This window comes from Amborella trichopoda, chromosome 4 (assembly GCF_054954075.1).
Source record: "Amborella trichopoda isolate Santa Cruz 75 chromosome 4, AtrichopodaSantaCruz75HAP2 v2.0, whole genome shotgun sequence".
Taxonomy (NCBI): domain Eukaryota; kingdom Viridiplantae; phylum Streptophyta; class Magnoliopsida; order Amborellales; family Amborellaceae; genus Amborella; species Amborella trichopoda.
Genome location: NC_142339.1, coordinates 47,894,317 through 47,909,141, shown reverse-complemented (window position 1 = coordinate 47,909,141; position 14,825 = coordinate 47,894,317). Strand labels below are relative to the sequence as shown.

General features: G+C 34.7%; 1 long non-coding RNA gene across 1 annotated transcript; it reads right to left on the bottom strand.

Annotated features, from left to right (window-relative positions):
- Window positions 1-7,722: 7,722 nt before the first annotated feature.
- On the bottom strand, window positions 7,723-9,612 carry LOC148782537 (uncharacterized). The gene is made up of 2 exons (XR_016053620.1): window positions 9,055-9,612; window positions 7,723-8,118 (listed from the first exon to the last, which is right to left on the bottom strand). It is a non-coding gene; the product is annotated as an uncharacterized LOC148782537 (long non-coding RNA).
- Between the last annotated feature and the right edge of the window lie 5,213 nt (window positions 9,613-14,825).

Genomic DNA, 14,825 nt, shown 5'->3' with positions numbered 1-14,825 from the left:
TCTCTATGCTCTATTCATCACATACAAATGTCACACAATCCCTCGGCTCTCATTCGGGCATACTCCGACCTCATCAAAGGCTAACCTAACCCTTCGTCGGTTTCATTTCTATGCCCAAGTACCTTGGATTTTCAACTCGATTGGCCTAGCACGTCAAGTCTAGTCCAAGTATCAGCAAATTACATTTGTAGTATGGTCAACAAGAGAACCACACTCCCACTGAGTTTATGATTTATTTATTCAAATGTTTATACAATCTCTTTTAAGGCTTTTAAAGGCCACATAAACCCAACATAGACCTCAAAGTGTTTGGATTCCACCTCCCTTGGGATACCGTAAACTTAATTTTGATGGGTCATCTTTGGGTAATCCAGGTAGGGTATGGGATGGTGGTACATGCATGGATAGTGAAGGTATTGTCATATTTTGTTATGTTGCTGGATGCCTTAAACTTAATTTTGATGGGTTATCTTTGGGTATTTCAGGGAGGGCATTGGCTGGTGGTGTATGCAGGGATTGTGAAGGTATTGTTATATTTTGTTATGCTGCACTATGTGGGAGGCCACAATAAATAAGGCGGAGATGCTTGCATTGTTACAAGGTTTATTGATTTGGAAGGAGAGAAACTTGGGAACAGTTTTAACTATTAAAGGAGATTCAATGTTATTAACTGTGTAACTATGCCATGAGAACTCCATGGCGTCTTCGATCTCTATGGCTGAAAGTGTTGGATTTATCTTAAGGGAGCAATATGACATTCAACCATGTTTACAGAGAAGTGAATCCATTTGCAGATGACTTGGCTAAGAAATGAGTATATCTCGAATCATTGTGTTTTTCTTCCTCTTTGTTTTAGTTTTAGCTTCGTATTAGCTCATGTGTTTTATTAATAATACTAAATATTCTTGTCAAAAAAAAGAAGAAAAAGATGAGGCTTAGATTTAATGAACAACGTTGTCTTAATGCACATGCATGCGAGCCATTTTAGGGCCTAGATGATAATTAATTAAAAAAAAATGTATATCAAATAGACCATTTATTTTTAGCACAATCACTCTTTTCCTTCATATTACAAATCAGGTAGTTGTGAACATGTTATTGATTAGACTCAAAGATCCAACAAAAATTTCTTCAACTTCCCGACACGACAAGCCATTAAATTTGACATCTAAGGGCGAGGAGTAATTGTGACATACAATCCCTTAATTTAATCTATAATAAATTATCTTATCTAAAATTAATATATTTTGATAATATTATGGTGTGTAGCTCATTTATTTTTATTACAAGGAGATCATAATTACTCCTAGCCAGTAGATATCAAATTGAACGGTTTGGGGTGTATCACAAAATTTGAGGAATTCTCTTTTAATTTTGGAAAAGTATACAATGAGACCATTTACCTTTGGTACAAGATGGTCACAATCAATCTTGACCATTGGATGTGAAATTAGATTGTTGCATTTATTCTATTAACTAAATTCAAACTTCAAATTTTTTTTTCTCGAACTTTGTGACACACCCAATTTATCAGATTTCATATCGGATGATTGTAAGTAATTGTGACCTCTTATTGCTAAAGGTAAATGGTCTTATTGTATACAATCATTTTAAATTTTGGCTCTAGTCCATGACACTCTTACAACCAATTGATTTGAAATTTTATGGACAAATTGTAATTTTCTTGTACCAAAAGTAAATAGTCTCTCTATACACCTTTCTTATATCTAACATTATCAAAGTATTTAACTTTTTTTTAAACTAAAAATGTGAATTTAAGAAAATTAGTTTAGATAAAGTAAAAATTGCTTTTCAAAAAGATAAATTGATATATAAATAGACCTATAAATTATAGGAGATCGCTTTATAATGGACAAAGCCAAGCACCACATACTTCATTATCAGAATTAGTATTATTGTAACAATAAATTATCAATGATAGGGAGTATATCCTACCACTTCTTTACTTGTTTTCACCCTTTTTATTATTATTATTAGGGAAAGGAAAAGTTTCTACAGAGCCAAGGCGCTACACAATGAAATTAGAGCTCACCTCAAAAATCTCACTAGAAGAGGTTGTTTTGATGCTCAAATATCTTCAAACTGATTATCTTGACATCAAGATGCATGGACATGAGAAAAAAATGGATTTCAAATTTTAAAAATAGTGCATCTTGTGGTGCATTTTTGGACGGTTGATTTTCAAGATTTTTAGGTTTTCGTAGATCTGCTTCATTTACACTATTTTGTAATATGTTTTAAAGCTATTACAAAGATTTCCAATATTGAAACCACATTTCTCGAACGCTATACAAACCGTACCCTTATTGTCCTCATATAGGCGCAATTTGTACAATTAATTTCTTGGAATTTTTTTTTTTTAAAATTTTGGATCCATGTAAGAATCTCTAATGCTCATTTTGAAAAGGAAAAAAAAAATTTATTTTTCAATTTCAATGTCTTTTTTTGAGTGACTAGCTTTACACTGGGTCACACAAGATTGCATAATACTTTTTTTATTGGGGGGTTTATTTGTAATGGGAAAGTATAGAATGAGACCATTGATCTTTTGCACAAGGTGGTCACATTAATTTTGACTATTGGATGTAAAATTGGGTAGTTGCAATTGTTCCATTGACCAAGCACAAATTTCAAAAGAAATTTTATTGAACTTTGTGACATATCCAAGCTATCAAATTTTACATCAGATGGTTGTAAATAATTGTGAATACCTATTATTAAAGGTAAGTGATCTCATTGTATGCAATCCCATTTGTAATATCACCAAAAAGAAGGAGAAGAAGATAATAATGACACACTTTTGAGTCTTTCCGTACTAGTCTAGCACTCAAAAAATACAATGTCCCTTTTAAGAAATGGACGCGGTTAGCATGTGGGCAGCCCTCATATTGTAGAAATCCAAGCTTGCTAATAAATATATATTTTAAAAATAATTTGTTCCTAATTTTTAGAGAATATATAATCTTGATCATGAATATTGTTTTTTTTTTAAAATTAGAAATAATAATTATATTAAAAAAACATTTGAACCGTTAGTCACAATTGTTTTTAGATGGACCACCTATTTGCATCCATCTTTAAGATGGATGCTCTATACCTCTGGACCTCATATTGTAGAAATGCGGTCCAGCCTGCGTGAAACAATTGTTCTTCAGAAATTGAAGAATCGGTATCACTTTGAAATAAAGTAACTTGGTTCAAAATTTCAAGTTCCAAAATGGAGGTATTTTGAAAAAATAGAAGTTTTTGAAAAAAAATAAGAACATAAAATATTAAAAACAAATATATTTTATATACCACAAATTATAAAGACTATCAAAAAAATTTCTTATGAAATATTGTTGGAAAATTGGTGGGTGAATTGGGGCAAAAGATGATACGAATTCGAAAAATTGGAAGCTTAAACTCTTCTTATTTTCGGGCAGGCAAAAGCGCTATCTCAAGACAATATTTGTCTCTTGTTCGATATTGTATTTGATGTGCATAAGGAGGATATTCGTCTTTGGGATACATGAAAACAGAGAGGTTTCTTTTATGTTTCTAAATCTATACATCCGAGCTTGAAACCAACACATTAGATACCAGAGTATTGATAATTTAGAGAGAAAAAGAGCAAAATCTAGTAGAGAGAGAATTGAATTCACATAAAGCTTGCTAGACATTTACTGTAGTGGTGGTTAGATACACCACCAACAACTATTAGTTACATGTAGCCCCTTAACTCATTTGCTATTATTGTATTTACAGCCTCTTTTGCCTTTTGCCTCCATTTCATCAACGGCTATATGGCCATCGGGTAACCCCAACTCACAAAAAGATACGAGCGTACAAAGTGCGCCATAAAATGCATACGTGCATGCACCATCTCTTTCACTTTTATATTAAAAATATAATACATAGAAATACGTACTCTTAAATATACCTCTATAAACTTTTTTTTCTTTTATCTCGAGACTCAACCTAACATCTTTATCTCTTTACAAACAATTTAACAAATAACTATAAAAGTATATTGCTGTTTTAGAATACACGTAAAGCATTTTCAAACAAAAAGTACTAACTAATATTACTTAATTTCTTTTGGACCAAGACCCATACTGGAGAATCAATCCAATCCGGCCTAGACAGGCATACCACATCGGTCCCATCATACTTTTTTTTTTTTTTATAGTACATGGGTTCTATCAACCTGGCCACTAAATCTGGGATATGAAACACTGTTGCTCCTAATCAGTTTTATTCTCCTCTCAAGCATTGAGTTGGGCCCCATAAAATGGGATGCGCCCTTCCCTAATGCCCCCTCGGAAACCTAACCCACAAGACTGCGACACTTTAAATCGCCATGGCCTCAAATGCAAAGTTGTCCGCCATGGTGGAGCCCCCATGCGCAATGCCTTACCCCACAGAGAGAGAGAGAGAGAGAGAGAGAGAGAGATATATCGATTTCCTTGCCAATTCCTACAGCCTAGGGCATAGATCTCTCTCTCTCTCTCTCTCTGCCTCAACGTCGTGGAGTGGTGGTGGTTGGGAGAAGTGGTATTTGGTAGGTAGTACAGGGGTAAGCATATGGTTTTTCCCATATAATTATTACGGTTTGATTGATACCCGAATCAACCAACCAATGGCTTGTGATGTGGTCAGTGTTGGATTGCACGAACCGCCCTCGGAATGCAGCTATGGGCCGGGTCTACGAAACTCGGAACTGGTCCGGGTAACCGGTTAGGTCCCAACTGGGTTATTATTGGTTTAAAAATCTTAAAAAATATGAAAAATATATTTAATATGTAACTAAACAAAATACATCTAAATGAGATTAAAAAAAAAAGTTTGGTTTTCATAATGTTGCGACCTTAAACAATCCATTTAAGGCGCACTTTTAAATTTTATCACAAGATATAATTTTGATGTAAAATATTATTAAGATTATCTCAAAATCTATTATCAAATCTAATTATAAAATTTTAAACTAAAAAAAAAATTAAAATCAAGTAGATCCATAAACATATGAAAATCTTGAAAATGGACGGTCTAGATACTGTGTTGCAAAATACACTATTTTTGGAACTCAAAATCCCTTTTGTTTTTTTTCATAGGCATACATCTCGATGATTAGTTAGAGGGTTTTTCAACGTTAAATCAACCTTTACCGATGCATTTTTGAGGTGTATCATTAGTTCTACATTTTAAGGTTGCAACCATATATAAATTTTTCCCTTCAAAAAATAGTGAAAAATAAATTTTGAAATATTAATTTGTGTTAAGAGGTATTTTAAAAATAATCAATAAAAAAAAGTAAAAATAAGTACTTATAGCCAAAAAACATAAAAATAAAAATCCAATTTTTTCCAAAACAATAAAAAACATTAAAAAAACATATTACACTAAATTTCTTATTTTTTAAACTTTTTTTATAATATTTTTAAATTTTGTTTAAGTTAGGGTGGTCAAGTCAGTTGACCACCCTAACCAGCCAATACCGGCCACAGTCAGAAGTTGGTTCCGAGTAACCCGTCTAGTTCCGGTTCAACCCGGCCAGTTTGTCACACTGAATAAGGTTCAGAGAGAGAGAATGAGTGAGGCGGAGAGATCCTAAAACATGGATTAATGAAAGAGAATGGTAGCACATCTTTCCAAGCCATGCATTACATTAACCCTTAATTTGAATATTATTATCTGCGTACAGATTTTCAAGAAATTAAAAGTTTAGTCACCCAATCATTCATTTGGCAATAGTTAATTAGGGCAAGGCCAGTAACAAGATATTGTGGGCATATTTAATTTTTTGTGCGTTCGAACTTCAAACAATTGATAAAGTCTGGTCGGCATTACCGCCATTCATCGCGTATTATTTGATTTAATAATATTATTACTTGTGTCCTCTTGCTTGCGTCGTTTGCCCATGGTCAATGACAAAAGTTGGATGATGTCCCCTCACTTATTTTTCGAAATTATTTCAACTCCTTTTCTCCTTAAAAAAAAAAGTAGACTTTATTGGTTTGGAAGTTATGGCAAAGAGAAAAGCATGACAGCACATAGTGAGATACCAATGTTTCAAAAAAAATGTTTTCCAAAAAATCATAGTGACATCATATTGTCAAAAAAAAGTTTCGCAACAAAAGAAAATGGATAGAACTAATAAAAAGAGAAATGTGACTTATAGTCTGACAGAGGGTATGATCTTTGATAGAGCAAAAGACAGAATAAATATTTGAGATAATGCTTAGATGACGATGACTATGAAGTAAAATATTATTAGCATTACTAATAAGGTTTTAAAAGCATCTTTTCAAAATTAAAAAGTAGAAAAAAGTTTTATCTTGAATAAAATAAATTTGCATTTTCAAGTTTGTTATTTTAGTTCTCATCGATTATATTTAAAATTATTGTATGACATGTATGGACATGTTGGAGGGACTGGCCCTTCTGCGTTTCTAGGATGAAGTATTAGAAATGAAGACATAGACACAACACCCGTGTCCACGCCCATGTAACAATGGGACCAACACGTTGTTTAATGGATCATGTCTGCCACTCCTCAAAACGGGTCGTCCCTTTCTTCTCCTAAGTGAAGACATGGCAAAATATCAAGATCAGTCTCAAGTTGCCCTATAAAAGAAAATTGAATACCTAGAAATCTTTGGACATTCCGAATTAGTCATCTAAAAACTTACAGTTATCTATGAGGTTTGAAAGCTAAATTCGGTTCCATGGAGACCCTTCTGGCTCAATTTTAGGCGGATGCACTCACTCATATACCTCTTAGGCACAATGAGCAAGTGAACACTTTAGCAAAGCTAGGAGATGATATGATTCTCTTCTCCAAGGCCTATATGATCTGGTATCAGAGTGGTGATTGGTATCACCATAACTAGGGTTTGATTATGATGATGAGCAACGGTTGTTCCCAGAGTATCAGATATAAAGACATGCGCTAGACACGACACCCGTATCTTTGTCCATGTAACACTAGAAGTACAACTTTATTTATTGGATCATATTTGCAACTCCTCAAAAGGATATCCTCCTTTTCCTTAGGGAGGACATGGTCAGACAATGAGGCATAATACTAATATTTATAGATTAGCCTCAAGGTGTCGTAGATTTTTTTTTTGGGTTAATTTAGTGGGGGAGGATAGACCCCTATCCTTTTTTTTAAATAGTTTTAGGAGTTATTTTTTTTTAAGATGTTAGTGTGGTGATGTCAGTGAGAATGAAAACCATAACGTGATGATTAGGGTGTTGAGGTAGCACCAGCCCTTCATTAACAACTCCAATAAAGAAAACTACCAATTGATTGTGTTGAGAGATTTGCAATTAGAAGACTTGCACCAAAGAATATCTACCTCAATTGTGTCTTCTACCAAAGGTTGTACAATAAAATTTTCCTTTACTATTGTAGGGTTCGTGAGAACCCCTCGCTTGTGGAACTAGGAATCCCAGCTATTGGGACCCTATCCTATATCATGTACACAGTTATGTGAAATTGACGAATACAACCATAAATCGAGTGTAAGAAATAAAGTAAAGTGTAAGAAATAAAGTAAAAACATAAATTCACACCACAACGACACAAGATTTATGTGGTTCACCCTATAGGACGACGTCCACGGCCTCGGCAAGTAGAAATCTACTTTCACAATGAATATTATAGTTTTAGGTCATTAGAGTTATACTTCTCTCTAAACTGTGAAGAGTCTCAAGTTTCTCTGAAGAGATCCCGAGTCCATTAATCGTATGAATGTACAAACTTGTTTTTATAGACAAATTACAAATGATAATAATAGAAACTAAATCATAGACACCCATACTATACCCAGGCTTACCATAAAATACAAGATATGGTACCTACCCTTCCCATATATATTGATTACTTACACACCTTCCATATTAATCGGGCATACAATATATACTTTCCTTTCACACTCCTCAAACTCAAATTGTTATGAGATAGAGCAGATGGAGTTTGAACACCAAGTCGGAAAAACAAGCAGTTGGATTTTCAGGTGCATACTTAGATTGCTTGATCAATAAGTACAGAAATCAACAGTGGATAAGCGACGGATCAACAAGCCTCAGAAACAGAAGGCAAGAACAAAGCTGCAATTCAGAGTTCAACAATGAATAAAACTTCTGATCTTCACTGGAGACAAAAAAACAGTCGAGACAGCCGAGAAAAACATAATGATAGTTGGACGGGCCAACAGAACTCGAAGTGGATTCAAGACAAATTTAGTAGCTCGCATACCAGAACAAACATGATCAAGTGACAGAACAACAAACTCGATCATACAAATAAGAACAAACAACATGCATATATACTCAGAAAACATACTCTTTTTGTTTTTTACATGTGTTTTCAGGTTGAATTTCAAAGTGTCAATGACAATTTCAGATCAGAGTGGCTGGGTAAGATTTCAGATAGATCTGGACCTTGAGATTAAGATCCAGAGGCAAAAATAGACAAAGGGGTGGTTTTTCAAATGGGGCAAATCGGCCATTTTTCAGAGGTGGATTTAAAAGACAGCGGGTTTCATAGGTGGTTTTTCAGTGATAGTTTTAGAGGCGGTTTTCAGAGTTATTCAGATATGACATATTTTTAGGGTGTTTCAAATCTCCCTTTTTTTTTTTCATCAAACAAAGGGGTTTTACGGATGCAGATTTTAGTGGGTGCTTTGACAAATTTCACAGAGATTTTTTTTTTTTTTGACAGAGGGTTGGTTACAGATCAGGATTTTTTTTTTTGACAGAGGGTTGGTTACAGATCAGGTTTTTCGAGGATTGGTTTTCAAAGAGAGAAAAAGCACAAACGTAAAAAGAGAGGGAGATCGAAAACAAGCAGAGATGGGGTTTCCCTAGAAAGAGAAGACGAAAGAACCAGGAAGAACATAACAATTAGAAACTAACGGTAAAACCCAGAGATGGGTTTTCGTTGGAGAGAGACGATGAACAAACCCCAATAACAGAAAAGACTGAAACTACAAGGACAACAGAGAGATGGTGCTTACATAAGCAAAAATAAGAAAAGTCTCAAACCTCAAGGGAAATAAAGAACTTGATAAATATGCAGTGTGCAAATAAGAGGAAACAAAACTGTGAATTATTGTTTGAAGATTGCAGGGGAGATGAGAGAGGTTGCAATGATGACTTTGATCACTTTGCACCAACAAGGTAAACAAATTCGCCAAACCCATCTCGTGGCTGCTCTATGGATCATGATCTTTGTAGAGGGGAGAAGCTTCTTGGAAGTCTTGTGGGATATTCTATAGAACTCTGAAACCAAAGAAGACCCGAGCAATCATGGGTCCTGCAATTGTGAGAGATGACTCATTCAAAAGACGAAGAGAGACGAGGAGCCGTCCAGAAGAGACATTATAGATCATGAGGTTTCTGGCAAGTTTAGGGGTTGGATCGGGACATGATGATTTCAGGATCATGAGGATTTCGGCAAGTTTAGGGATCGGACCGGGACACTATCGAGTAATAACAGAAGAACAGACTCAATCGTACATGAATGGACAAAGATGAATTTGGCTATGGTACTATGTGAAGAGTCTCATGTTTCTTAGAAGAGACTCAGTGTCCATTAATCACATGAATATATAAACTTGTTTTTTATAGACAAATTACAAATGACAATAATATAAACTAAATCATAGATACCAGTACTCTACCTAGGCTCACCATAAAATACAAGATATGATACCAACTCTTCTCATATATACTGATTACATATACGCCTTCCATATTAACCGGATATACAATATATATTTTTCATTTACATAAACATCGATAAAAATCTTACCGATCTTTCTTTCTAAACCTGCTCTCTCAGCCAAGCAACACTGTCGATCAATATGTTGTTTCCTACTGCCATACCGCTACATGAAAGAGTATTTTTAGAGCAATCAAGATACTTTATCACTTCTCTTTCTAGAAATGGAAACCTTAACAATCTAAAACCTATAGGAATACCGCTTCTCGGAAGCCATCTCTCTCTCTCTCTTTAAGACCTATCTCTATCTTGGAGATATCTTCTTATAACTTCCAAAAGGAGTGACCCTCAAACGGCTGGATAGTATGTCTTCTTCGACTCTTTTATATAGATATCACTTTCTTGCTTATCAAGAAGGCCCTTTCTTTTTATCATAATACCCTGAACCTTTGGAAAACAAAATATGTGTGACGATTTTAACTATCACCAAAGCTAACAACTATCTCTTTAACAAAGAGGCTTAAAAAGTTCTACAAGAGGCCCATTCTGGTACATGTGGGATGTGTCCACCTCGTCCCAAGCTCTATGATAGGATAAAGCACACGGGTTATTGTTGCCATCTATGGTCTCTTACTACGTGCCTATACAAAGAAATATCAAGTATTTCAAATACATGGGGACTTTGTTTGCCAACTGCTTGAGCCATTGCACCCAACGGTTGGCGCTTATTTCTTTTCTCAATGGGGAAGAAACATAGTTGGTCCATTCAAACTCGTTGTACTCTTTGCTATGAGACGAGTTTGGTTTCGGTCCTGAGATTGGCAAAGGCTGGGTACTCCAATACTGTCATAGGTAAAAATGTTAAAGCTCGATATGGGACTTTTGATGGTGAGCTAATTACATCCTTTGCTAGGTCGATGGTCTTTTGGCTATTGAAATGAATGTGCCTATTTCCTAGGTTTCTACTCCCAATGATGAATGTGATTTGGATACTTATATGTGGCATTGAGGCTAGGGCATATAAAACACAAGCAAATGAAGGGATTTAGGAGAGATGCTTTCTTACAAAATTACAATTACAAAATTGCAAGGGAGATTTCTCAAAAGTTTATAAAACATGTGTGCAAGGTAAAATAGTTAGTAAATCCTTCCTGCAAGGAGCCACGTGCATTTTAGAGATCACCCCATGAGTATGGCGCACAAGGGGTGCTTTATCACCTTCGTCAAGTTCACTGAGACCTAACAAACAATGCTGGTTTTATCTTTAGTGAGGAAAATTATTGCATATCATGTAGAGGGAAAGTGGGAGTGATGTGGTTTTTATTTCTATATAAGTGGATAATACGTTGATTATTAGTAGTTCAATGACTCTCGTCTTGAAAACAAAAGCGTTTCCATCATACCATTTTGACATGAAAGTCTTGGAGAAGAATCACAAGTCTTGGGAGTTAAAATAGAAAGAGATAGGGCTTGTTTGTATTCAAATCTAGGAAGGGAAATTCAAAGTCTGCTTTCTCTAGGTGAAACCTCAAATAACCTTTTAAACTTGAGATATTAGGGTCTAGCCAAATTACAGTTGGGCAGGCTTTCTATGCTGCTCCTACAGTATTGAAGTTCTATCTTCCCTCTTATTCAACCATCTATTTTGAATGGGACGTTAAGATTGCCCCAATCACAATGTCATGTCTCTAAACTATTTTATTTTTAATTTTTTTTCTATAAACTATTTTAACACCAAATTTTGGACGTCCATTCCTCTATTAAACTCGTACTAGTGAAAAATATAAAAAAATATTTTTAATAAAAAAATGACCAAAACACCCCTGAAAGTTTCAAGGGGTCTTTTGGTCATTATATTTTATCGAAAAATTATTTTTAATATTTTTTTATAGATGTGCCCCAATAAGAAGATGGCTTTTACCAAATTTCATATTCATACAGTTTGTATAAAAAAAATTAAAAATAAAATACTTTGAGACGTCGGATCTAAGATCAAATGGTGAGCGACTCACTTGATCAAAATTAAACGGCTGAATAGTAGGAGAAGGATAGAACTTCTATGCTACAGGGGAAACATAGAAACCTTTCCAATTACAGCTTGCAGTTTAGAGATTTACAATCCCTTTCTTGTAAACCGCTAGTTAGGTAGATCTCACTATAAATATCTAATTCGTTAATCTTTTTGGAAAGAAAAAAGCATTCATTTTAAAAGTCAATATCAAAATAATGAAATAAAGAGAAGTAGAAAGCTTACCAAATCAAGCCCGGAACCCGGAGTTGAGTCATGGACCATGCTTTTATTAAACCAAGAGCTTGAGATCATTACACTTGCATTGGACATTGAACATTGAAGATTAGATGTACGTTTCTTAAGCTTGACCCTAGGTTTTTTGTAGCTTAATTAGGGTTTAGGTAACTTAGGCTAGTGATCTAAGGGTAAATTGGACAATGTGGCTATTGACTAATTCTGTCTGCAACTGTCGAATTCTGTTTGCTCTTGGCTCGAGGTCCAGGGCGGTTTTATCGGCCAAAAACTAGATTTTGTCACTTCTATTGGGATTACAATTCAAATTTTGGGGTCAAGCAGATGCGAGATTTATCCACTATTGTGGTTTCAGTTGATGTCAACACAATATGATTTGATGTCAAAGCATACCGAGTTGAAGAGCAATAGTAGAACTGTTGTGGGGATCATGCACAGGTATTTCTAGGATTGTTTCCATTGATATCTAGATGCTTCCAATATAGTTTTATCGAGAATTGACTTATCATTTCCTTATCATGACTCCTGAGGACAATCTAAATCCTAGGACTGAAAGCCACACAAACTTTCTAGATCTTCTAGTATTAATCTACCTTAGATAACCTCCCTCTCAAATTGAGTTCCTGGGCATCATCCAGTCCGAACTTCGAAATTTTAGATCTTCAATAATAAGGCCAATTTCAAATGGAAATTATCAAATTTCTCTACCAAAAAGTATTAGAAGTTTTTCTAAAATGTTCAAGAAAAACCTAGGCCTGAGAAGCCTCTAGAATAGTGTGCCACTGCAGTATCCGTTGAGGTCTCTAATTTGGTTTTTGTAGGTCACATCACATTTAATGGATTTTGTTTTTAGGTTTTTGGTCAGAAATTATGTCTATCGTTTTTTGTCAGGCTTCTTGGAAGTTGGTATAGTATTTAGTGCAATTTATGCTAGATTTTAGGTGATTCAAAGTAGGCTAAGAAAGAAAAATTGTTTCATGCCTTGGGGATCACATTTCTACATTTACAGTCATAGAGATATAAAGCATCCATATTAAAGAAGAATACAAATAGGTGTTTATTTAAAAACAATTGAAAGTAATGATTCAAATGTTTTTTTAATAGAATTATTATTTTTAATTTTTTAAATTTATTTATTTATTTATATTCATGACCTTCATATTAGAGATTACATGTCTTTAAAACTTAAGTCCAAAAACCCATCTTAAAAATAGATTTTTAAGAGGTGACTCATTTTTACATGGACTCATAGTAACCGTGTCTGTGAAAAAATATAATGCCTAGAATCAAAGTCCTAGTAGAGTTGATCCTAATGGATTTGGCAATAAGTGGGCTCATAATTCGTCTAAGAACAGTGAAACAGGAACTTCAAGGGGAACTAGGACTCAAAAGTTGCAAAAACTGATGCTAAACGGACCCGAAAGGACCCGTGACGCTTCTAACGAAGTTTGGGGTAGCCAACATGTGTTGGCGCCATCGACACGGTCCCCATTGACAATGACTCGGTCCAAGTTGACGTTGACTCAAACTTTGAAATGATTTTTAGTGAGTGAGCTAGAGTTTATTTTCTATAAGATCAATAGAATATTTAAAGGTGAAGAGATTTTCGAAAATATAGAAAGGCGGATATTGATTTTCTAGCAACTTTAGGAGTTTTTCTGGAAGATTTTTATCTGTTAGAAATTCGAGAATTAAAAAAAAATGAATTATGGAAACCAAGCGATAAAGATTTTTGACCACTATTTTTATCATGATATCATGATGGTTGGTTGGGTGAATGGATAGCTTAGATTAAAAGTCACTCTTCACACCACAAATGAGTGTACTACATTGCTCATCCCCGATGGCTAAACCCTAGCCCTGGCTTTACTATAATTAAGGGTCTTTTCTCCACCCTTGGACCCACAGCTAAGCAAATCTCTCTCTCTCCACCTTTGAAAGCCTAAGAGGTGATCTTTTTACCATCTTTTACTTCCCATTTGGAGGATATTACACCGACGGCCTAGATCAGTGTCCTATTGATCCAGGTGCTCCAAAAGAGTACGTAGTATCAAATCCTTTCGAGGTGATCCTAGGCATGCTTTGTGGTAACAGTTTCATAATTCTTGACAATGTTTCAAAAAAATAAATTGGAGTGGATCCCAAACCAACGACCCTAATCCGCAACAATGATCTAGCAGAGAAAAAAAAAAAAAACTGGAGTGTATAATTTATATTTGTCAAAAAAATATAATAAGGGCTTCAATGATATTTTGGCTTTGCGCTTTAGAATATTAAGGTCAAGGGTTCGTATCCCCATATTTTTTTTTTCTCAATCTTAAGAAAAAATGCTCCTAATAAAAAAATCTCTTTACATAAAGCACTGCTTAGCTGACCCATAATTAAATATTACATTTGATATGATTTGAACTAAATCAAAACTTAGGCACTTTAAAAAGGCGTGGTTTGTGTAAGGCCGAGGTCCTAAACAATTAAAATAAGGTGCACCTTCAAATAGTGTCGGAAGATGTTTCAATACCGAAAATTTTTGTGATGGCTTGGAGATTTATTTCATATCTAATTATAAAATTTAAAATTATAAAACTAGTGTAGATCAAACAGATCGATGAACGCTTGAAAATCTTGAAAAGTGATAGTATGAAAATACATGACAAGATGCACTATTCCCAAGACTTGAAATCTATTTTTTTATGTCCATGCATCTTGAGGACGAGATGATCAATTTGAGGATTTTTGGGCATCGAAACAACCTCTTCTGGTGAATTCTTGAGGTGTGCCTTAATTGATTGCTTAGGGCCTCACCCTTATATAAACTTTTCCGGCGCAGCC